The sequence below is a fragment of the Stegodyphus dumicola genome, chromosome 5 (genome assembly GCF_044657685.1).
Source record: "Stegodyphus dumicola isolate Sdum_Otavi_A_Nest chromosome 5, ASM4465768v1".
Classification (NCBI taxonomy): Eukaryota; Metazoa; Arthropoda; class Arachnida; order Araneae; family Eresidae; genus Stegodyphus; species Stegodyphus dumicola.
Genome location: NC_140772.1, coordinates 52,761,294 through 52,784,992, shown reverse-complemented (window position 1 = coordinate 52,784,992; position 23,699 = coordinate 52,761,294). Strand labels below are relative to the sequence as shown.

General features: G+C 31.2%; 1 long non-coding RNA gene across 3 annotated transcripts; it reads left to right on the top strand.

Annotated features, from left to right (window-relative positions):
- Nucleotides 1-1,032: 1,032 nt before the first annotated feature.
- Nucleotides 1,033-17,187, top strand: LOC146997101 (uncharacterized). 3 transcript variants are annotated; one of them, XR_015041116.1, is made up of 4 exons: nucleotides 1,033-1,187; nucleotides 4,676-4,795; nucleotides 5,725-6,280; nucleotides 16,953-17,187. It is a non-coding gene; the product is annotated as an uncharacterized LOC146997101 (long non-coding RNA). The 3 variants fall into 3 exon arrangements; XR_015041118.1 differs by lacking the exon at nucleotides 1,033-1,187 and adding an exon at nucleotides 1,259-1,776; XR_015041117.1 differs by lacking the exon at nucleotides 4,676-4,795.
- The last annotated feature ends 6,512 nt before the right edge of the window (nucleotides 17,188-23,699 follow it).

Sequence of the window (23,699 nt, the reverse complement as noted above, 5' to 3'; positions counted from 1 at the left end):
TTAATGTTGAGAATGCTTAGAATTTAGATTTCAGTAAGCTTATATGTTCAGTGTCATATATTTAAAATGTTAATTTTGGACTATGTGTTTGATGGTCCAATGCAGCCATTATGCAGCTTGGTAGTGTCTTTGAACAAAGTCAGAATTTCTTGAAGTTGAAGTTTTGAGAAGTTTTCTTTTTCTGTGGTAGTGCATAATCATTCTTCCAGCAACCATTGGGATAATAAATCTTCAGTTAAGCAATTCTGCCATTTTGTGTATTTCATTTTTGTTGCATTTCAAAGTCGAATAGTTTTTGTAAACAAATATAGTGGTCTTTTTTGCCTAAAACTAAACTATGGCCTTGTAGCATTTGCAAGCAATGGAAAATATTGGTGTAAAATTTCTGCAAGAACACAAAATTTTGCTGAAAATTTTCGAAATAGAACAACGAGGAAATTTTTTTTCTCCATAGTCGAGTGTTGCAGGAACCGAGTTTTGAGCAGTTCTACCATTTTTTTATGCAAAAACAGATAGCTTTGTCCTTGAGGAGGAGAAAACTGCAAAAGAATAACGGAAAGATTTGAAGAAGCATGTATTTTATTTTTTTTATTCATTGCTTATTTAATAATTCAAATTTGTATTTTCAAGTATGTTTGGTTATATTGATAATGTTGTACCAATTTATGATAAATATTGACAGTTTGGGTATCTTTCTGGAATAAAGGTGTGAAAACCACCAACTTGCACCCAATAAGTAACTTTTCATGTGTAAAAAATTAAAAAATTGTGCAAAGATTATTTCTTTATTATATTACTACCTTTTTTTTTTGCTCATGGGTCCATGCAAATGTTTCAGATACGTTTGTACTAATATGTGCCTTTTTATTGTCTATTACAGTCAAAAGTCGTTAATTCGGACACCCATAATCCGGAATGATCTATAATCCGGACCTCAAAGCTACAAACTTTCTGCGCATGCGTAGCGTTGACACATGCGCGTAAGACCTTTACCGCTGCTAATTTGCGTGTGCGCGTGCGCAAAATACGTTTACGAATACGCGTTTAATGTATAACGGACGGGATAAGCTAAGCTAAAATTATCTAATTATCTATTTCAGTTAATGTTGCAGATTGCGTTGTTCCTTAATCTTCGAATTGGATCCGGATTATTATTTTTTGCAGACTGTTAGAGCAATTTTATAAAAGTAAGCTTGAACTTTCGATTATTTCAAATAGAATTTCCGATATATATTTACTAATATGTAAAGGATATACAAAGCGAAAGTATCTTTCGGAGTCCATTAAACAAAAAGTGGAATTGCTGCAAAAAATGGATGAAGTTTATCTAAACTTTAACGTTTGTTTATCTAAACTTTGTTTATCTTTAACGCGGCGGCGGCGTGCGTTGAATTGGAAATTGATCTGTCAGCACTATCCTTATCTTAAGAGCAGATGCTTTTATTTTATTTGGCTTATAATTGCTTACTCAATGTAGTATTTCATCTCGTCTTTGATATGATTTAAATCAAATGCCTCGTCATTATAATTCGCTTCCGATAGCGAAGAAAGTAACAGAGGTTATTGGAAACGAAAAAATTTCGATTGACAAATTAGTCGGTATTCTCGACACAGCAATTATAGGACTTGGTTAAATATAGGTTGGACAATTATAGGACAGCGGAACTTTGTAACTGAACAAGAAATTATGTCTGTTTATAGAATTAAAGAGAATGCATTATAACATAAAAAACGAAGCAACTTAAACAACTTACATTGAAAGAAATGTTTAATAAAGTAAACAAATAAGTATTAAGCTTTTTTTTTTGTAAATTTTGATACCCTTTAGATCATAATTGTTCTTTATTTCGTAAATTACGGTTTCATATTTTTAATTTTATAATTTCTGCATGCCATTTTACCAGATTTAAACTGATGATCTATAATCCGGAAAAATCGATAATCCGGAATCGCCGAAGTCCCGACGAGTCCGGATTAACGACTTTTGACTGTATTAAGTAGTATTCAGTTTTGACATCTGATTCCTGTGGAATTTGCTGACTTTCATTTTACCACCTTCAAATTCTTCTTGATCTGAAATTCTGAAGAATGGGTTAATATTTCCTTACCCTGTGCATGCTGTAGCTGTTAAGTTCATTCTATTAAACTTGGCTGTTCTTGTGCTAACAAAAAAATTTAATTATAGTTCTGAAATTAGATATGAAAATGTTTCTCAGCTTCGATAGCAGCTGAGGTAATGATTGAATCAATTTGTGCATATATCAGTGCTATAGAAAAATCCCATGTGCATATATAACCAAAAAGCATTTGGAAATATCTTTGTAATGTAAGAAACAGTTATTTACTAAATACATTTTTAAGGAAATATTTTTTTTTTTAAGTTATATTATTTTTGAAAAATTTTTGTCAAGAAGACATGATTTTTAATTTTCAAAGGCACATACTAGTGTTCGATATGCATTAACACTTATGTACCAAAGTAAACTCTCATATTTATCGTATAATTCCTGCTTTGTTTGGAAGTGTTTGTACAAATCAACCTTATGATAAATGGGAGCTTAAATTTGTTATGAAATTCACTGAGGCAAAATATTTCTGGTATAACGCAACTTAAGAATATGAAAGCATTTGCCAAATTTCATACTTTATTGTCTCTTTTGTTATTTCAACTAAAGACATATTCTGTATTAGAGTTATATTCAATTGATGTTTGCAAACAGGTCTCGTAACAGAAATAAGAATTGTGATCAGGCAAAGTTGTATAGTTTTAAAAGAATGTAACTTTGCCAAGTCATTTTAATTTTATTTCATGGGATTGATTGCAGTAACATCTGTTTTAGTTGGCTTGTTTTATATAATGAATCTTGTTTTTTTTTTTTTTTTTTTTTTTAATTATAACTATAATTTTTTTTATCATTATTAAGGCTTAAAAGTTGAAGAAATAAATATATTGAATTTAAGATATTTTAATGCAAGAATTCTAATATTTGTATTACGAAAGTTTGTAATTGCATACTTTAAATACCTTTTACATATCTGAAAAGATTGTTTTGTTTTAAATCAAATATTAAGTAATAAGTCTATACCATATCTATAAAAAGTAGGTTATGGAATGAGTTTTGTCAGTGCCACCTGATACAAATTCTTTAAAATCAACTTTTCACGAAATAGCTGTAAATCGACTTATTAATTTATTTTTAATGCATCAAGCGTAAGTGTAAAAGTAAAGAATTTTGTGAAAAATTCTCTCAAGGGCAGTCAGGAAATGAGTTTGGTAGATAGCCAGTGTTGCACTCTACTCAACCTCTGATGTCTTTCTAAGGCAAAACAGATCACTATATGCTTGGGGAGAAGAGTAGCGGAAAAAGATTTAAAAAAAAAAAAATGAATGTAAATGTCTTATTCTTTTAATGTATCACATAATCCTTATTTAATAATTAAAATTTGTATTTTCATTTTCTGAAATATATTCTATTTTGATGTTTTGTTCAGGAACTTAATGAGAAATTCTGTTAGTTTGGGAATCTTTCTAAAACACAAAAGTATACAAAAACCACCATTTTCCAACCAATAAGTGACTTTTACATTTTCATCTAATAAAAAATGCCAAATTGCACCAAGATGGTTTTGTTAATATGGAAGTACCAAAATTTGTTTTAATATTTTGTCTTTTGAATTTCATAAGTAATCAGGAATTATTCACTGTAAATAATATGTTTTCCTACACAATAAGCTTTTATGGTGAAATTTATCTGCCTTTAATACTCAAAATAATGCATATAAGTGTTTCTACAAACACATACAATGGAGATTTATTCATACATAAATTTGTATCAGAACACACATGCGATCATACTATCTCATACAAACACAGTATTTATTTATATGTATGAGTATTTACAAAAGTATTTTAAGTATTTAGAGTTTCATGCAGAATACAACTAACCATACAAACAGAAATAGTTTGTTATTAATTACATATTTGTTGTTTGTATTAGTACTTAACTGATACAGAGTGTAAAACTAAACAGCTGCTTATACTGGATAATATCTATCAGACAAATTACCTTAGAGTAAATACATAAAATCGACGTATGTACAAAATACTTGTATTAGAATGTGTTTAATATTTAAAAGGATGAGCTAAGCACAGAATTATAAATAATTTGAATATTAATTATAAAATTTAATGGTCCTACTAGTTATAGGCACTAATTGATTGTGGCAAACAAATAACTATCAGATAAATGTATTTACATACAAAATTATAAATGCATATTTCAGAGATATATACAAATATTTAAATTAGCATTTCATTAAGTACTTTTGTCTGCGAGATGAAATACATGTTGCATCATTTTTATTCTTTCCTGTGCTTAGAAACAGATATCCGAAGTTAAAATTTTCCTCTTTTTTCGCTTTCTTCTTTACACTTTCAAGTACGACATCGGACGGTTAGCTCAAACACGGTAAAAATGCTAGGTCAGCTCTAAACAACATATAAAGTGGTGCCAGACACCAGGGTACCTGGGTATTACTAACCCTACCCCTCATCGAACAAATTACAGTATACTTTCGAATATATGTGAATTATAACTGAATGCATTAATGAACATATCTTAAAATGTTGTGGATATACATAATTATCAGGTAATGGTACATAATTTTTTAACAGCATATCTCCTAACGGTAACTTAAAGCAATAATAATCTTGATAGAAAGCCAGTCAAGCACAGAAGCTGTCGAGTGGTAGAGCTGGAAAGAGAACATAGACAAACATGGCAAAACAAAAGAGGTAAGTGCGCTACTTTGGTGCCGCTAAACTGACAACATGCATAATACTAAAAAATAATATATAATACAATAACAGTACAGAAATTTGTAGATTATATATGTATAATAATAATCAGTCATTACACACAGTAGTTAAGGTAGGTTAACACACATAATGGCCCGCGGACGCTTAATATTCATAGGATTATTTACATCATAGTTATACTTAGTTATCGCAGGATTGTCAATAGCCTCCTGCTTGTCATAAAAATTCGAGTTTTACAGAATTCCGCAAATCGGAACCCGGAAGTGTGTTTTACGTCATCACCAGATATGTACCTTTGATATCTCTGTTGGCGACAAAGCTAGGCGAGCGTTTGGTGTTATTTTTTTTTCCGTAAATTTTTCCACAAGCTGAAGAATTGGCGCGAATTTGGTTCACGTGTTAATATTAGCGGGAGTGAGGTGTGTATTTTTTGCACCATTTTTCTCGCATTACTTGAGCTATTTACTTTTTTTTTCTATTAATAATTATTTGTATTTTGTTATATTTATGATTAGTGTTTGATTTGATTTTAATTTAATTTATAGTTGCATTTTATTTACAGTATATATTAGCAAATTATTGATCTGTGTTTCGATTTGTAGTTGTGTTTGTTTTGCCGATATGCAACCAAAAAAGATGAAATTGCTTATAATTGGAGATTCAATGGTTAAATATTTGGATGAATATTTACCTGCGAATCTTCTGAATTATGAAGTAGATTTACATTCTTTTCCTGGTGCAATGATAGAAAGGTTAAATCCTTTATGGACAATCGATACCATTTGATTTTGGTATTTGTTGGTACCAACAATTCGAATGACAATGTTGAAGTTATTCTTAAAAAGTACGATTGCCTCTCTAAGGATATTAAACTTTGAACCCGAATATCAATGTTATCATTTCAGATATCCTACCACGTGGTGAAGATTTTTTCACAACTTTAAATCAGCAAGTAGCAGCTTTGAACCGTTTACAGGTAATTAATAGAAAAATTTTAGAAATGGTTTAATCCTAGTATCCGGTGCACACGGGATTTGACTACTTTTGGCGACTTTATGATGAGCTGTAAAAACGGGACATATACGATGAGTAGTTAACGGGTCATTCAAAGAAAATATGTAGTTAAACATAGTATATACTATGTATATAATATATATACTATGTGTGTATAATATATATATAGACGTTCTTTGGATCATTTTTGGTGTTGGCGATAATTTTCAAAGCCGCACCAAGGCTGCACCGTATACTAGGATTTTACCGTAGAAATTAATTCTCAACTTGAAAATTACTGCCAAAATCGAGAAGCTTTCTTTTGTTTGCAGGTCGTCTCATCAATTTGGAGCTAGGTTATTGGCTAGGGATGGATTACACCTAAACCGTCTGGGGAACAAGAATCTTGTGGCAGTTTTCCTGGATAATATCAAGACTGTTTTGACTTCAAAGCCAGTTTCTGCAAAGGTAAGTCATTTTGTATTGTCTTGTGTTTCATTTACTGTGTTGGATTTTCCACCTCTGAGTGATTCTCTTGTTTCTTCAAGCCCTTCTTATCCTCTTTATTCAACTGATTTGAAGCATGGTTGTGCTGTAGATGCTACTAAAAAGGCTAATTCTGATTTGAGAAATGCTGCTAAAGCTGCTTCTGGCTCTTGACTGAATAGCAACCCCACTGATGGTTCTAGTTTGCATCTGCAAAATGATACCACCCCTGGCTCACATCCTAAAAACGTTGCCAACCCAGATGCTAGCTCTTGGTCTCATTTCATTGCATGGTGGTGGATCACTCTGTAGAACTTATTCTGGTTTGCATGTAAGGAATGAGACTAAACCTAGATGTCATTCTAGAAATGTTGCCAAACGTAGTGTTGGCTCTCATTTTAAGTATGTTTGTGTTCATGGTTTTGGTTCACATCCGAGGAATGCTGCCGTCCCTAGCTCTGGTTCTGATTTGCATCCAAGGAACATTGCTACCCCTGGCCCATGTCCTAAGAATGTTGTCATTCCCGTTGTTGGTGTTCATGGTACTGGCGATCATCTGAAGAAGCTGCTTTTGGTTTGCATTCAAGGAATAACGTCACTCCCAGCCCCTGTCATAGAAATGACACCCTTGCTAATGTTGACTCCTCCAGACGTGTTGCAGTCCGTGGTTCTGGTCGTTTTCTGAGGAGCAGTGCTAGTTCCACTGTTAATTCTTCTACAAACACTACTGTCCCAATTGCTAGCTTTCAGAAGAATCCAATTCGTGCTTTTGGTGATGGTGGTGTCCAAGGAAGGATTTAACTGTTAGTGGCGGTTTGCGTCTGAAGAATGCTGCTTCAGCTGTTTTGCGCCTAAAAAGTGTAATGGCCTACACGGGACCATCACTAAAAAATGCAGTCGCTGCTGCTGGTTGTAGTGTACAGCAGGCAAGTGCTGTTTCTTTCAGTGATTGTTATCCATTGTATTGTTCTCCTGTTAGTGGCAAAGGGATTTTAAAAAATGATTCAACAAATTTTGATATTTCACAACCTAAATTGTGTACAAAAGATGACTTTTACTCTGCCTCTAGTTATGCTTTGCAGGAAAAGAACATTTCTATGACCAGAGAAAGCACTTGTAGTTCTGGCCTAAGTTTCTTTCACTTTAATAAATTTTGTTTACTAAAAGATCACATAGAAAGCAGTGAAATTAATTGTCAAGAGAGGGAAAATAAGTCTATGTGTCCTATTCTGACTGGAGGGGGGGGGGGTCCGAAATTGACTGTAATGCACCATCGCTTTACCCTAGAAAATGTGATATTTGTAAAAAAAAAACTCTAAAACTAAAAATTCTTTTAATAATCATAAAAAGAATTGCAAAGAAAAACTGAAAATTTTAAACTTTCATTAACTTCTCCTCAAAGTAATATTGCTATAAACATTGATAATGTATCGAGTGTTAAAATATTAGAAACCAAAGAATGTATTAATGACAAAATAGAAATGGCTTATCTTCGTAAATGTGAAATATGCTTGAAAACATATAAATCGAAAAATTCATTTTATAACCCCCAAAAAAATGTTCAAATAAACAAGTACCTGATTTAAAACAAAATTTGGAACAGCTTTAGTATTCGTCCTTTTGGCGATTTTTTGATTTGGCGACAAACTTCGATCGCCAATGTGTACCCGGCTTTGAAGATAGGGAAAAAATGGCGGATTGTCAACAAAACCCAATCTAGACTAAATAACAATCCTAAAAAATAAGCTCTTAATCAGAATAAACAGTCTTTCTCTAATTTTCAACATTTCTAGTACTGCTATGATAAATTCTTGAAACACTACCGTAAATGAATTTATGGCAGTCATTATGTTATGAGTAATGAAATTTACAAAAGGTTAATATTGTAAATTACAAAATATAATATTAATGTATTAAACATTAATATTTTAAGTAGTTAGTTAATATTTATATTATATTAGTACATAGCTAATATTTTAGGTAAAATCCTAGTATACGGTGCGGCCTAGGCGCAATTTTTAAAATTGTCGCCAACACCAAAATGATGCATTTACGTTTGTCGCCAAATTTTTGGCAACCTCAAAGTAAAGCGTCACCACAAGTTTGAGTTGGCAAAAAAAGTAAACAAAATGATAATCATAAGATAATAAATCCTAAGCAAAGACACAAGAAAAAAAGCAAGCATTTAGAAATTGAAAATAATTTTTAAGACTTTATAACAAATAAAAATATAATTTTCAACATGCATCGCAACAAATACAAAACATTCACATATCAAATATAATAAATTAAATACCATGGCTCAGTGTCACATATGTTTTAGGGTCTATATCATAACTCAAATGCCATAGTCCTCAAACTCGGGTGGCGGATATATTGCTTTTATCGCAAATATAAAGTCTTTCATTTTTTCGGATGACGATTTATTATTTTTCAGGCGCCGCCACATATATTCCACCAAATAAGAGTCAAACTCTTCGCTTACCTTTTTCGTTCCCTTCATCCCACGCTTAACAGCACACCACGTTCCTTCCAAATCCTAGTATACGGTGCGGCAATGGCACGATTTTTAAAATTCGGCAGCAGTCCAGCATGTACTGCCCATTGACTTACAGCAAGCTTTCCTTCCAGTTCTAACTTCCAAAAAAATTTCGTGTTTAAATATTCGCAGTTCATAGCACTGCACATCATAATCGAAAAGTAACGTTATCCAACTGTAGAACAAAATACGTTAGCAAATAAAACTGTAGAACAAAATACGTTAGCAACTCGAACTGTAGAATAAAAGACGTTATCAAACTAAAATCATATTCAGTATCTGGCCAAAAACCGATTAATTAAAAAATATTAACCAATCAGAAACTCGGCGGAACCACTACTGTTATTTTAAAAACTACAAAAAATTAAAGATAAATAGATTTTGCCTGAACATACGTTATCCTTTCTCATTCAGTTCAGCCGAAGACCGAAGATTAACAGAACTTCAAACAATGGTTTGAAATAATTCTTCTCTTCCATCTGCACCAATCAAAACTTCTCAATTTAAAATATTTAATGAGCATGCGCGAAAATGCTCCCAAATGCACTCTCCTCCAGAGCGTCCAAAATCGGCTTGGTTACCACAATTGGCGCACTTATTAGTCTCTTAAACCCGAATTTCACCAACTCTCATGTGCACTGTATACTAGGATTAAGCCATATTTTAAATTTACAAAAGGTTAATTTTTATGTTATGAATAATGAAATTTATAAGAGGTTCATAAGTGCATTTCAAACTAGTAGTATATGTTACTTTAGTTTCTTAGATTCTGTTATTAAAAGAAAGTAAAAAAATATTTCAAAATGAAGGAAATCAAATTAAATTATAATGAGCAAGTTTTGTAGCAGCATTAGAAATGCTTTTTATGATTAAATTTTGTAAATGGTAAAAATATTAAGAAGTGTGTATTTTTTAATCCCTAAATTTATTACAAGTAATTTATGTTTATAATTTAAAAGCTAAAATTAAATTATCATAATGAGTAAATTTTGTACCAATGGTAATAATACAACAATCATCATAAATGATTAGTTCTGTGAAAAATTTGAACAGTCATTGGAATCCACTAGTGTTGGAGTGATAAGCCACTGAACAGTGGTAGTTCAGGTTGGCTAAATAGGAGTTTTAGTGGTTTTTTGTACATGTAATGTGAATCTGATCCAGTTTCTCTTAAAAAGTACTTTATGAAGGCATCCTTCTCCTGCTAGCCAGCATTTATATTTATTTTCTTATTTCTTAATTCTAAATCTTACTTCTGAAGTGAACAAGTGTTACATCTATAGGTCGAAAAATATGGTCAATATGTTTGCAAAATCCTGTTCAGTTTTGGACAGCATTTAAATAAAATAAATAATTTGTATATGATGCAAACAAAAATGCATTACACTATTTCATGTAGTGAATAATTAATCAGAGCACAAAGTATAATGTAACATTCTTTATTTTGTAACCAGAGTTATTTTATGCTTGGGATCTTTACTATCAATTTCCTCCATCCATTTTCCCACCAGAATCTAAATGAAGATTTTAGTTTGTAAAACAAACCGTGTTTTGCCTTTCGAGGTCACGTTACTAGGTTGCTAGATAAGGTAAGATTTGTAGTCTTCAGTCTTGCATTTTAATTGCTGATAGTTGAATTCCATGCCGTTTAAGTTTTTAACCAACTTTGCATTAAATTGATTTATTTGAACTTAATTGTTATCATAAGTTATCTTGCCACAAGTGGTTGACTGAGTTGTAAGCACAAAGTGTGCCTTCTGTTCTGTACATCTAAACTTTATAAGAGAATAAAAGTATATCTTAACTTAATAAGAATATATCTAAACTTTATAATAATAACATTTAAAGACATTGAAATCAGTATCTAAGTGCTTGCCATGTAGTCAAATTTTTATATATAAATTGTACTCTTACTTTTATTATAGAGTTTTTATAACAAAAAATTCAGATTTCTGTTAGATAAAATGTTTAAGTGATGTAGAAAATTGGCATAAAATTTAAAATAAAAAGTCGACTGTTATGTCAACATACTATTAATAAAAGTAATAACACTCAGTGAAAGTTATTCATATACAGCTATTAGGTTGTAAGATTTACAAAATTTGAGAACTGTAAATTATAAGCTATATATTCCATAATCTAAGCAACATTATATTTTTTATAGTCAGTCAAATTCCAAAAATGTTATAAAAGAATAATTTTGGTCCTGATTTGAACCTATGAATTCATGCAATTACACATCCCTATAGTTCTAATATGAGTCAAAAAAGTATTTTTAGACCATGGTAATTTTGATCTCCTTAGTAAAGGAAACACAAAGAGTTACTGATGCTACTGAAAATGTGTTTTTTTTTTCCTTGGGGGGTGGAGTTTATAATAATATGCAGAGTTGACATATGAAAAAATGTCAAGGCTCATGTGGTGTAATATTAAAAGCATCAGTTTTAACTATCAAATTTTAGCTTTTTTAAAAATATTTTATGTGTTGTGCTTTCCTAACACAAACGTAACTTTAAGAAAAATATGCAATTTATCCCTCCTGCCATCAAAGCTCTGATACCTACCAAATTCGTTAAAGTTACGTGGACAGAAATGGCGGCATGTTTTTTCAGCTCAGTATTTAGGGTTACCAAGGTTATCATAATTTTACATTTATCGCTCCTGTTTCCCTGTTTCTTAAATTTAAATTTACCTTTTGTTTCCCTCTTTGCTTTATCATGATATCCTTCTTTACGACTAACACCATCGAGTCCATTACGCGCCAATTTTAATCTCTCCTCACCCTCCACTTCAGACTTTAAAAATTTCATTAAGTTGGTAAGGCGAGAAAGATCAGTTCCTTCAGGCTGGTTAAAGAGCGAACTCCTTTGCCACGCCTTTAAAACATCCTCTGTGAGACACGATTCCACCATCGGAAATAACCACGATGTGTTTTCGCTCGATTTAAGACCTAAAGACTCTAAGGCTCTCAACTGAGCTTCAATTTTATCATACAGTTTATCAAGAGGTAATTTATCCTTTTGATCTGCCTTCACATTAGAAACAATTAATTTAATTAGTTCCCTAACATACACTTCTACTAATAATTCAGGTTTCCCAAAACGTTCCTTCAAAGCTAAAACAGCTTTATCATAATTTTCCGAAGTCACCGGATAGCTTTCAATGAATTCTTTAGCACGTGATCCGGGCTTCATACACTGAATCAAATAGGAAAATTTGTCACTTTCATATAAATCAGGGTCAGTGTGAATTTTCTCAAACTGCGACCAAAACGATAACCAATTTATCAATTCCCCATCAAACTTCTTAAGTTCGATTTTCAGAAGTCTATACTGTTTAATCTTACTACAACAAATACCAGCACCATCATTTGGTCTTGTTTCTAAATTGATTTCATCTGAAAATTGCAATTTTTCATTAATTTGCCGAGTCAGTGTTATGAAATCATCAGAATACACCTCGCGACTTTCGATTTCTTTAGTAACATCATCCTCTAAAGTTTTCCCGTCTTCAGCTAACAAATCAAGAATTTTATCATCTACATTTTTTATATCTGAATATACATTCTGTAGTTTAGTAAGTTTATCTCGTACTAAATCTACAGAAAAATCCTCTTTTACTAATTCCGTTTTTAAAATATTAGCAGTTTTTGCAAAAGAAGTGCGTAAACCTGCCCGTTTAAATTTCAGAGCCTTTAAAGCTTCCTTAGTTAACTTTCAAAATAAAACAAACTGCTTTACAAAAAATAGTTTCGGATTTAAACTTAATTATACTTTAATACATCAAAAACTATCTATAACCATTAAAATATTTTTTTTTAAAGTTTATTTCTTAAGAGTCCTGTCACGGGACGCCACTTTATGTTATTACTAAAACATAGTCTTATCATTAAATATCATTAAAATAAAAATACTTCCTTCACTCATCCCAGATACCGAGCAATCCAGAAAAAATAAAGACAAAACTTGCTCACTTACCTGGGTAGTGTGATGTTGAATCTGTAATAAAAACTCTAATATGTTGATTTATCTAATTATATTCTCACTATACTACAAAATATATACATTTTTTAACAATTGTCGGGAAATTTTTCTGGCCCCGAAAGTTATTACACGAAAGTTACGAGGCTCTCTAACTAACCTCACCGCGTTTTACAATACCGCTGCTAATTCAGCAAACTTTGAATATCACATTGAACGATTAACAATTCTCCGAGGCAAGCACACAGGCCGAAACGCGGGGTTCTTCAATTTCTGGCTAACTACCTCCGCGCTCGTGAAGTAAGAACAGCACACTTCGAACTCGTTCTCCTTCTATTTAACTCAGAATACTTCCGCTGACAATTTGAATCCTTGCACGTTCTACTAAAATTTACATACTCTGGCATTAGCAATTCCAGGGAAAAGTAAGGCTTGACAGGAAAGATAGTTTAAACTTAAAATAAATGTTAGTTAAAATAAATATAAACCCTACAAATTCAATCATTGAAACTTTAAAATGTGAAGCATACAATCCTGTGTTATTATAATATATATTATAAGCCTCAGAATAATTCAACTTTGTACGGTCAAACTGATCTAGATAATCTTACAAATCATAAAGTATCATTTGCTTTTGGTCTTCAGACACGTGAACAGAAAGAAATGATGATAAAAGGTTGTACAGAGATTCTATGTATCGATTCTCCGCATAAGACTAACCAGTATGATTTTTACCTTCTTAATCTTATAGTACCTGATGAATTTGGTTGTGGCTATCCAGTTGCTCATTTTATTACTAATTTTCTAGATGCTGACATTCTTTATTGTTTATTTAATAGTTTAAAGTGTCGTGTACCAAATTTATATGTAAACTGCGTAATGACAGATGATGACAAAGTTACATATCCTGCATTTTCAAAGGTTTTTGGCCAAAATGTTAAGCATCTTTTATGTTCGTGGCACGTACGCCAAAGTTGGTTCTGACAACTTAATTTTAAAGTGGTAGATAAGGAAGTACGACAAAAAATGCTAGGAGAATTAACAAAAATATTACATGAAAGAAACCAGATCACTTTTCATGATCAAATAAGGAAATTTTTGAATGACTATTCTAGGAAAAGTAAAGATTTTATTGAATATTTTTCTGAAAATTATAAAAATAGATTAGAAGAATGGGCTTTATGTTATCGAAACTTTCCACATGCATTTACTGATACTAACATGTACTGTGAATCTTTTCACAATCAGTTGAAAACTGTTTATTTTAAGCGGAGACATAATAGACGATTAGATATTTTAATTTCACACTTCTGACAATTGAGAAAGATAAATATTTAAAGCATACCTATAAATTATACACTAATGTATCTCCCAGAAATTCCATTTTTTGTTTAAGTAGGCATCAGAGAGGACTAAAAATTAGGGACAGTGATGTAAATAAATGCTCTGATAATTCTTGGACTGTTTGCTCCCAGGCAAAAAATAAAATATATACTGTGCAGCAACTTTTTGAAATTTGTCCGTGTCAGGATTTTTGCTTTTATAGATGCCCTAAAGTATTGTGTCTCATTGTGTAGTCACTTGTATCACTGCAATTGCTTAGATAAATTGCTGTGCAAACATATACATAAAGTGCATTCATTTCTTAGTAGACAAAATGATTGTATGTTTAATCCCTCAGGGATTAATCTTGAATCGAATCAGAAATTCAATGAAAATATGAAATCAATAAATGTGTATTCTGTTAATCATTACATTCCACAAAGTATTGAACAGAGAGTAAATGCATGTGAAAAGTTTGTAGAAGAATTACTGCGATTAATAAGACAACCAAAAGTCCAAAATGTCATGTTAAAGTGAGTTCATATAACATTAAATTCATTAGTTTCAGAATGTAGGGGAATTTTAAACTCAAATGAAAATTCAAGAGCAGTTTCAAGTGCATCATGTCCAATTTCACCAAATCAAAAACTTAACCCACAATTGTTTAAAACTTCTAAAAAAAGAAAATTGCAGAAACGTCAGCAGAACAAGAATCGAAGAATAAATGAATGTGTGGAAAAGAAAATTAAATTTAAAGCCATAGCATTTGATTTAAATAACAGTGATCCATATCTGTGTGATTTAACCAGAATTGATCAAAATAAATCATTTTCCCTTCCATTAAAGTCTAGCAAAGATATTTCTAAAAGAATTTTTCAATTTGGTTGCTATAGTATCAATCGTATTGCTTTAAAGTCTTTAGATTCTTATATCAGTACGAGTGAAGAAATTTTTATAAAATCGGTTTGTGCAGATTTTGTTAGGGGGTGGTTATTTGATGTAATCATAAATGCATTTTTATACAAAATTTTAGAAAGTGATGATGAATATACTTTTGCTGATTCCTCGATTACCCAGCTTATCATATCTGATGCATTATCACTTGGAAATGTTTTTCCCATTTCTTTGAATTCTTTCAAATATTTATTGATTCCTGCTTGCATTGATTCTCATTGGGTTCTGATCATAGCAGATTTAAAGAAAAATACCTTTTATTTATATGTCTCTTTAATAAATTCATGCAATCCAAAATACATAAACTTAACTAATAAATGGTCTAATGTAATTAACAGTTTATGGGATATTCAGTGTCCACCACATGCTTTAGGGAATGATGAAAGCAGTTGTGGTGTCTTCACCTGTTATTATGCATTTCAACATGTAAATAAATTAGGCTTATATCTTCCTTTAGATACCCTTCAATTTAGAAAATTTATTTATAATATTTTAACTGAGAATGTTTCACCTCACACACGGGAAAAGATAAATGCATCTTTAGCAGAGCAAAACTTTTCAGTAAATGTTAGAATGAATGAAGATTTGACCAAATCATGTTTAAAAACACATGATATTGAAATTACATCATATATGTTAAAATCTATAGATCCTTTTATAAGTAATGAAGAAGAACACTTGTTTAAATCTGTATCTTTGTGTTTTCGAAAAGGATGGCTCTATAATACTATAATTGATGCTTTTTTGTTTAAAATATTAAACAGTTATGAAGATTTTGCCTTTGTTAAGTCTAATTTACAAATACTTAAAGCAAATTCCTGTATTAAAGATCTGTTATTAACAAGATTAAAATCAGCAAAATTATTTTTTATCCCTGCAAATTTAAATTGTCATTGGATATTAATAATAGTAAATATTCCAGATATGGTATTTGAATTTTATGATCCGCAAAATAAATCATGTGTGCAAGAGTATCAAATTTTAATTCATACATGGTGTAAGGTTTTAGCTAAAATATTTGCTACTAGCACTAAATGGAAAATAATTTGTCCTTTGCATATTTTTCAAACTGATAATATGAGTTGTGGTGTTTTAGTATGTTACTATGCGTATCAGAGGATTAAAAATCAAAGTTTAAATATGCCGGTTAATATAACTGAATTCCGGAAAATGATATACAAGCATATAATTTTAAGTGATTGATATATTTAAAGAAATTAAAAATAAGAAATGTTTTTCAGGACAGCATTCCATTCCTTTGGTAATGCTTGAAAAATATAAAGTATAATGGACAAATATTTTGCAGTTCATCTGTTGCCATACAGTTTCTATAAAAGAAGCTTTTTTTTTTTTTTTTTTTTTTTTTGTTAGTTTGCTTTATTTTGTAATGTTATATGGCTAATAAACAAATAAAAATGCTTATGTTTGTATGTAACTTGGTAGTATAATAATAGTATAAGAGAAAATTGTTAAACTAGGCAACAATGAGCCCTTTTGGCCAGGGTGATACCCCCAATTGTGGATAATAGAGAATAGTTCATTTTATGTTAACAATGCATTCTCAGGGACCTACATGCCAAAATTTTCTCTTATTTTTAAAGAGGAATCAGAAAATTTGTACTTAACACTTTATCCCATTGACTGTGAAGGATTTCCTCAGGAATGATTGGTGGGTCTGCACCAATTTTCATGGCCAATGGGGTAGTATTTAAGTACTGAAAATTTTTCTGTTCATAATTAATCTCATAACATATCTGATCATTTTTAATATTTCAGGTTTATGTTTGCAAAATGAATAGGGCATTGTTTTCAGTGATCTCGTGTTTCACAATTGAATTTAGTCTTCTTTATTTTTCAGTAAACGATGGGCAGGAATCTGGCATGTATAAAGAGTCAAGAGCAAGCTCTGCCAGCAGAATTTTCTGAAACTGAAACTAGTACTCATAAATTTTGAAATAATATGGTTGAATAATAATATTTATACTCTATTCAAGGAATTTTATCTGATATGTCTTTATTTTCAAAAATAAAAGATGAATAAAAGCTATGTAAAATAATTATGTATTCTGAATAAAGTCTGGGAAAAAATTCTCCATTTTTGAATTATTTTTTACTGAAAATTGCTCCACATATTATGAATTAGTCATCTGTGAAGCATAATATAATATAAGTATTGTTTCTTACAAGACATGAATAATACATTATCCCTTCTTAAATAAAATATATTTTCATTCTTTATTTCATCATCCATGATATCAATTGATTTTCATTAAGATTAAAAAACATTATAGTCACTTAAAAATGTGGACACTTTTGTTTCCTGGTTAATAAGAGTACTTGCATATTTGTAAGTTTCAGTATGCAAAGCCATATACAAATTAAACTTTCACACATTCCAATAACAGAAAAGGTCCAGCTCCCAATAATTAGATATTTTAATTTTTCAACATTCAGATACAAAGAAATACGAGTGAATTTGCTGCTAATCAAAAAGATGAATATACTGGTCTTGTAATAGTTATGGAAAATGAGTGCTGAAGTTACAGCCCATTTTTTAATTTTTAACTATTGCAAAATAAGGAGGCATAAAAATTTATGTGTCAGGCAAAGGGCTTGCGGTCTTTCACACAGAAGAGTTTAGCCAGATTTATCTAAAGCATTCAAGTAATTAAATATCTTGTAATTTTAATTCTAGAATAAGTCTTATCATTACTTAATAGTTAGATAATGCCTATTATTATTTCCTGTCATTACAGAAGTACTTGCTGAAATTTCTTTGTTTATCATTTGCATCGATGGTTTTAAAGAATTGAATTTTTTGCAGAACTCCAATATCCATAAATTGTTTGACACATTAAAAATAAGAGAATATTTGCTCTAAGCATATACATAAAATCCAGATTTGATTTAAACATTCATAACTAAAGAACAAACACTGCTTTTACAAAAGGCCATGTTTTCTCCCATTTTGCATCAGTTACAATTATTTTCATGCACATGAGTATATTTTGAAGTGTTAAATTAATTAATTATCATTTCTATTCTTGGATGCTCTATGCCTGAGAAAATAAAACTTAATGCTAATCTGTATCCAAAATCTGATATCTAATTATTAATCTACTAAACCAAAATAATGAGGTTTTATAGTGCATGAATTGGGCAAAAGTGTGCAGTTAAATTCAAACTTGTAATATTCTGTAGAAACCATTTAAAGTCACGTTTCCTAATGTTTTCATTAAACGTAAAACTTAAAAATTTTTAACACATTCATAAATCTCTTAAATTATTTGTATCATAATGTATTAGGAATGATTCTTGGAATTTAAGTGTTAATTATTTCATCGATGTTAAACTGTGCTGTTTTTATCTAACAGTGTGAATAAATGTGACTGATTATAACAGTAACTAAAATTGTGACATGCAAAATAGGGGTGTAAAAGGCCTACAACAACAAGCAATTCTAAAAATTGGGTCTAGTTAAGCACTATTACTGATTAAAAACATCAGTGTCAGAAGTATATGGAATAAAACCTGAATTTTTAGAAAATGAGAGGCTTCATAAATGAATACTTTAATGATATACGTAAGGAACCAAAAAAATATTTTTTAGAAACGAGATACTGTTCTGTATTGGTGTGTATGATTTATACTGAGAAACATGACATAAAAATTTAGATTATTTCAGATAGGATTTCACCAGAATATTTTGTGTTATGGTATATCATTTGTGTATGTGGAAGTGATCTGTTCAAGATATAACTTTGTATTTTCATGCCAAAGATTACACCTACGAAACATGAAACATATCCTATGAACTTTGCAAGGTATGTGTTCCGTCTTTTTGGTAGATAGGTGGCGCTCTTGATGCGCGCCGATGAAAAATATTCACTTGACGCTTGAACATGAAGAATGACGCATGTCATATTTATTTGATGCTTGATTATGTTTCATGGCCGCTATAGGCGGAAGTAATATAAGTTTATCGTTAATAAATGTTATTTCTATGTTCTGTGAACTCTTGAAATTTTGATTTGAAATTCTAATGCTCTCCCAACCTTGACTCCTGAAACGAAACGATCTTTGAATTTATAACTCATGAAGAGAGACACCACATATATTATTTCTGGTGCCGGAAACCCGGCACAAGGGGAATTACCTTTTGAAAGGTAAGAAATTTGATTCATTTGTTCTTGGTATCGATCTTTGAAAACGAAACCTAATGGATGATTTAGCAAAAGAGAAAAAGAAACATGCTATTGTACGTAGTAAAGTTACTACACTTCTAAATAAACTTGAGAAATTGTTATCGGAAGCATTAAGTAAAGAACATGTAGAAGATCTAAATTCATCATATGAATTGTTAATTGAATTACCATGAGAAACTTAAAACTCTTGACTCAAAGATCGATGCTCTCATAATTGATGAAAAAGAATATGATAACGAACTACTTGTATGTGAAGAATATGATGAAAAAATTATAACGTTTAAAGCTAAGATTATTAGTAAAGTAAAGAAAATTAACAGTAATGAAGTTGTTGAAAGAAGTATAATAACAACTAGTAATGGTATTAGTAGTACTCTGAATGGTAATAATGTTGTTACAAGTAGTGCTTCAGTAAAGTTACCTAAATTAAATATTGAAAAATTTGCTGGTGATCCCAGTAAATGGCTCGAATTCTTTAATTCGTATGATAATGCTATTCATTCTAATCCAAGTTTATCTAAAATAGATAAGTTTACATATTTGAAAAGTTTATTATCTGGTTCAGCATATAATTGTGTTTCTGGTTATGCTTTATCTGAAGAAAATTATGATCTATGTATTAAAAGTTTAGAAGAGAGGTTTGGTCGTAAAGATGTTATTATATCAAAATTCATGCAGATGTTGTTACAGTTAGAACCAGTTAAAAGTTCTTCAAATGTTTTTGAGTTAAGAAAGCTCTATGATCAGTTACAAATCTGCGTTAGAAATTTAAGTAGTTTAGATGTTACTAGCGGTTCATACGGACAGTTATTGAACCCAATAATTCTTAAATTGTTACCTGAAGATTTAGTGCTTGAATTCCATAGAAAAAGAACATCTAACCAAAATATAGAAGTAAGTGAATTAATAGAGTTCATTAAAATAGAAACTGAATGCCGAGAAGCAAGTATTTTGATTTCAAAGGGTAATAAATACACAGGGGTTAATCCTAAACAAGGGTTAAAAAATTATAAAGTCAAATCACAAGCTTCTGCTTTTAACACATCGGTAAAAATGTTTTGCATATTCTGCAAATCAAACGAACATACATCTGCCGGATGTTTGAAATTTTCCGACGAACAAAAACGAAACAAATTGAAACATGAAGGTCGCTGTTACAGATGCTTTCTGAGATCACATTTGCGGGCGTTTTGTCGATCAAAAATACAACCATGCGAACATTGTAACGAGAAAAATCATAATAAACTTTTCTGCCGTTTGAAATCGAAAGAAATGGAAGATGTTAAATCCGCAGATACGCAAAATAAAACTTTAGTATCTACTTCCCACTGTAACACTCTAAAACCTGAAAATAGTGTGCTTTTACAGACATGTTCTGTTATTGCTCAAAGCAAAAATAAATCGAGAATCGTAAGATTATTAATTGATTCAGGTAGTGAACGAAACTTCATCACCCACAAGTTAGCGCGCGATTTAGAATTGCAAGTCATTAGAAAAGAATTTCTAACAATTTATTCGTTTGGAAATCAGCGCGGTAACTCGCAAGAATTTGATGTATATAGTCTAAAAATAAAAAATAAAAACGATGATCGCTGCCTTGTTGTAGAAGCTATCGGGATAGAATTAATATCATCAATAAACTTCCAGGCGCCATCAACATGTCAAAACATTAAAGAATTTATGACTAAAAAAGGTTTTCAACTTTCGGATACAAGTCCCGTTAATGAGAACAAATATTCTGCTTGGCGCGGAGCATTTCTGGTATACACAAACAGGAAGTAATTCAATGATAAATGATGGTTTGTTTATAGTACCGACCATATTTGGATACACAGTGATGGGTAAAGTAAAAAATAATAATACTCGAATTAATGCGTTGTTTTTATCTGCCGTTGAAGGAAACACATTTGATTTGCAGTCATTTTGGAAATTGGATTCTATAGGAATTGAAAATGAAAACAAAACATTTTCGGAAACTGATTTGGATACTATTAAGCATTTTAACGACAGTTTGAAATTTAATAACGGCAGGTACGAAACAAAACTCTTTTGGAAGGACAATAAATCACAACTCGCTGATAATTTTTTCGTTGCTAAACAACAATTTCTAGGACTAAAGCATAAATTAAAGGGAAATGATTTCCTATATAATGAATATGATAATATAATTAGAGAACAAGTTGAAAGGGGGATTATTGAACAATGTAAGTTTGTTGAAAATGAACCTAACTGTTATTATATGCCTCATAGGCCCGTTATACGTGAAGGAAAAGTAACAACAAGAATAAGAATAGTTTATGATGCCTCTTCTAAGTCTGAAGGAGATAAATCGTTAAATGAATGTTTGATATCAGACCCTAATTTAAATCCTAACTTGTTGGATATAATTTTAAAATTTCGCGTACATAAAGTTGCATTTTGTGCAGACATAGAGAAGGCTTTTCACCAAATTCAAATTGATAGTGAAGATAGAAATTTTTTAAGGTTCTTGTGGTTTGACCATTCTTACGACAATAGTGACAATAGTTTAGGCTTTAAGGTTTCCCGAATGTGCCGAGTGCCGTTTGGAATGACAACAAGTCCGTTTATTTTGTCCGCCACTATCAAACATCATATTGAGGGTTATGAAAAGAAATATAGCAAAGCTGTTGACATGTTAAATAAGTTCTTATATGTTGATGACCTTATCCATGGAGCAGACTCCGTTGAAGAAGTTTTCTCATTATCAACTGATGCAGTTAAAATTCTTCAAGGCGCTGGTATGAACTTAAGAAAATTTGAATCAAATTCCGTATCTTTAAAAAATCATTGGCAAGATATTGGTTTAATTAATAAGGAAGATAATTTGGATAAGAAAACGTTAAAGGTGCTGGGAATAATTTGGGATTTGGATGAGGACACATTGAAATTAGATGTACAAGAACTTTTACAACCAGTTGACTGGAAACACGTTACAAAGCGAAAGGTATTACAGATTGTGGCAAAAATTTATGACCCAGTTGGATTCATTGCACCCTTTGTTATCAGAATAAAATTCTTATTACAAGAGTTATGGGAATTGGGTATTGATTGGGACACAATTTTGCCCAGTTATTTGAGTGAAAAATTTAAAACTTGGTACTTTGAAATTGAAGTTATTCTCAACTTGTGTATTCCTAGAAAATACATATTAAATGATGAATGTGTAAATTTCGATAAAATAGAGCTTTTTGTCTTTTGTGACGCCAGCCTCAAGGGATATGGAGCTGTTGCATATTTTCGTGATCCTGATTCTTGCTGTACGTCTTTTGTTCTTTCAAAGAGCCGTGTATCCCCACTTAAAAAATTAACCTTGCCTCGTTTAGAACTTATGGGAGCCATTATTGCCGCAAGAATAGTTAAATATTTAAGGAAATTATTTAATATCCAAGAAGATAATGTATTTTGTTTTAGTGACTCTAAAATCGTTCTTCACTGGATCAGGGGTACCGCTGATAAATGGAAACCCTTTGTTGCTAATCGTGTACGTGAAATACAAGATGTTGTATCACCTTCGCAATGGAAATACTGTAAGGGAAATGACAATCCGGCTGACATAGTTTCACGTGGATTAAGAGCTTCTGATCTAGCGGAAAATAAACTTTGGTTCAATGGACCAGTGTGGTTAAAAGAGAAAAATGTACCTTCATCATCTTTTGATCCTTTGATTGAGCCTATGGTAGAAGAGTTACAGGTAGAACAGCGTCAAACTGCTGTATATTCTGTTATTAGCCAAGAGGTTGAATTTGAATTGACATACAGGTTTTCATCCTGGAAAAAATTGAAACGCGTAACTGCATGGTGTTTAAGATTCTGCCACAATATTAAACCTACATCTTTAAAACTCAAGGGTTTTTTAACAGTTCAAGAATTGGATAAGGCAAGCAATTTCATGTTTAAAATCATACAAAATTCCGAATTTAGAGAAGAAATTAGACTTTTGAAAGCAGGGAAGAAATTGAATCTCAGCAGTAAAATCCTGAAATTAAATCCTTTTCTTGATAGAGAAGAAATCCTTAGAGTCGGTGGTAGACTCTGTAACTCGAATCTTTCAGAAAACACAAAGTATCCAATCATTCTTCCCAAAAGTCACCAAGTTACTGAATTGATAGTCAAACACTTTCACGAAGTGAACCTTCACGGAGGAGCCACATTAACATCATCTGCTCTGCGACAGAAATATTGGATCGTTAATGGCCGAGAAATTGTAAGAAAAATAATTTGGAAATGTATAAAATGTTTTAAAAATCGAACAAGCACATCCAGTCAGATTCAGATAATGGGCGACCTACCTGCTTCTCGCGTATTGCCGGATAGAACATTCTCGAATACAGGTCTAGATTTTGCAGACCCCTTTTTAATTAAAGCTAGGAAAGGAAGAG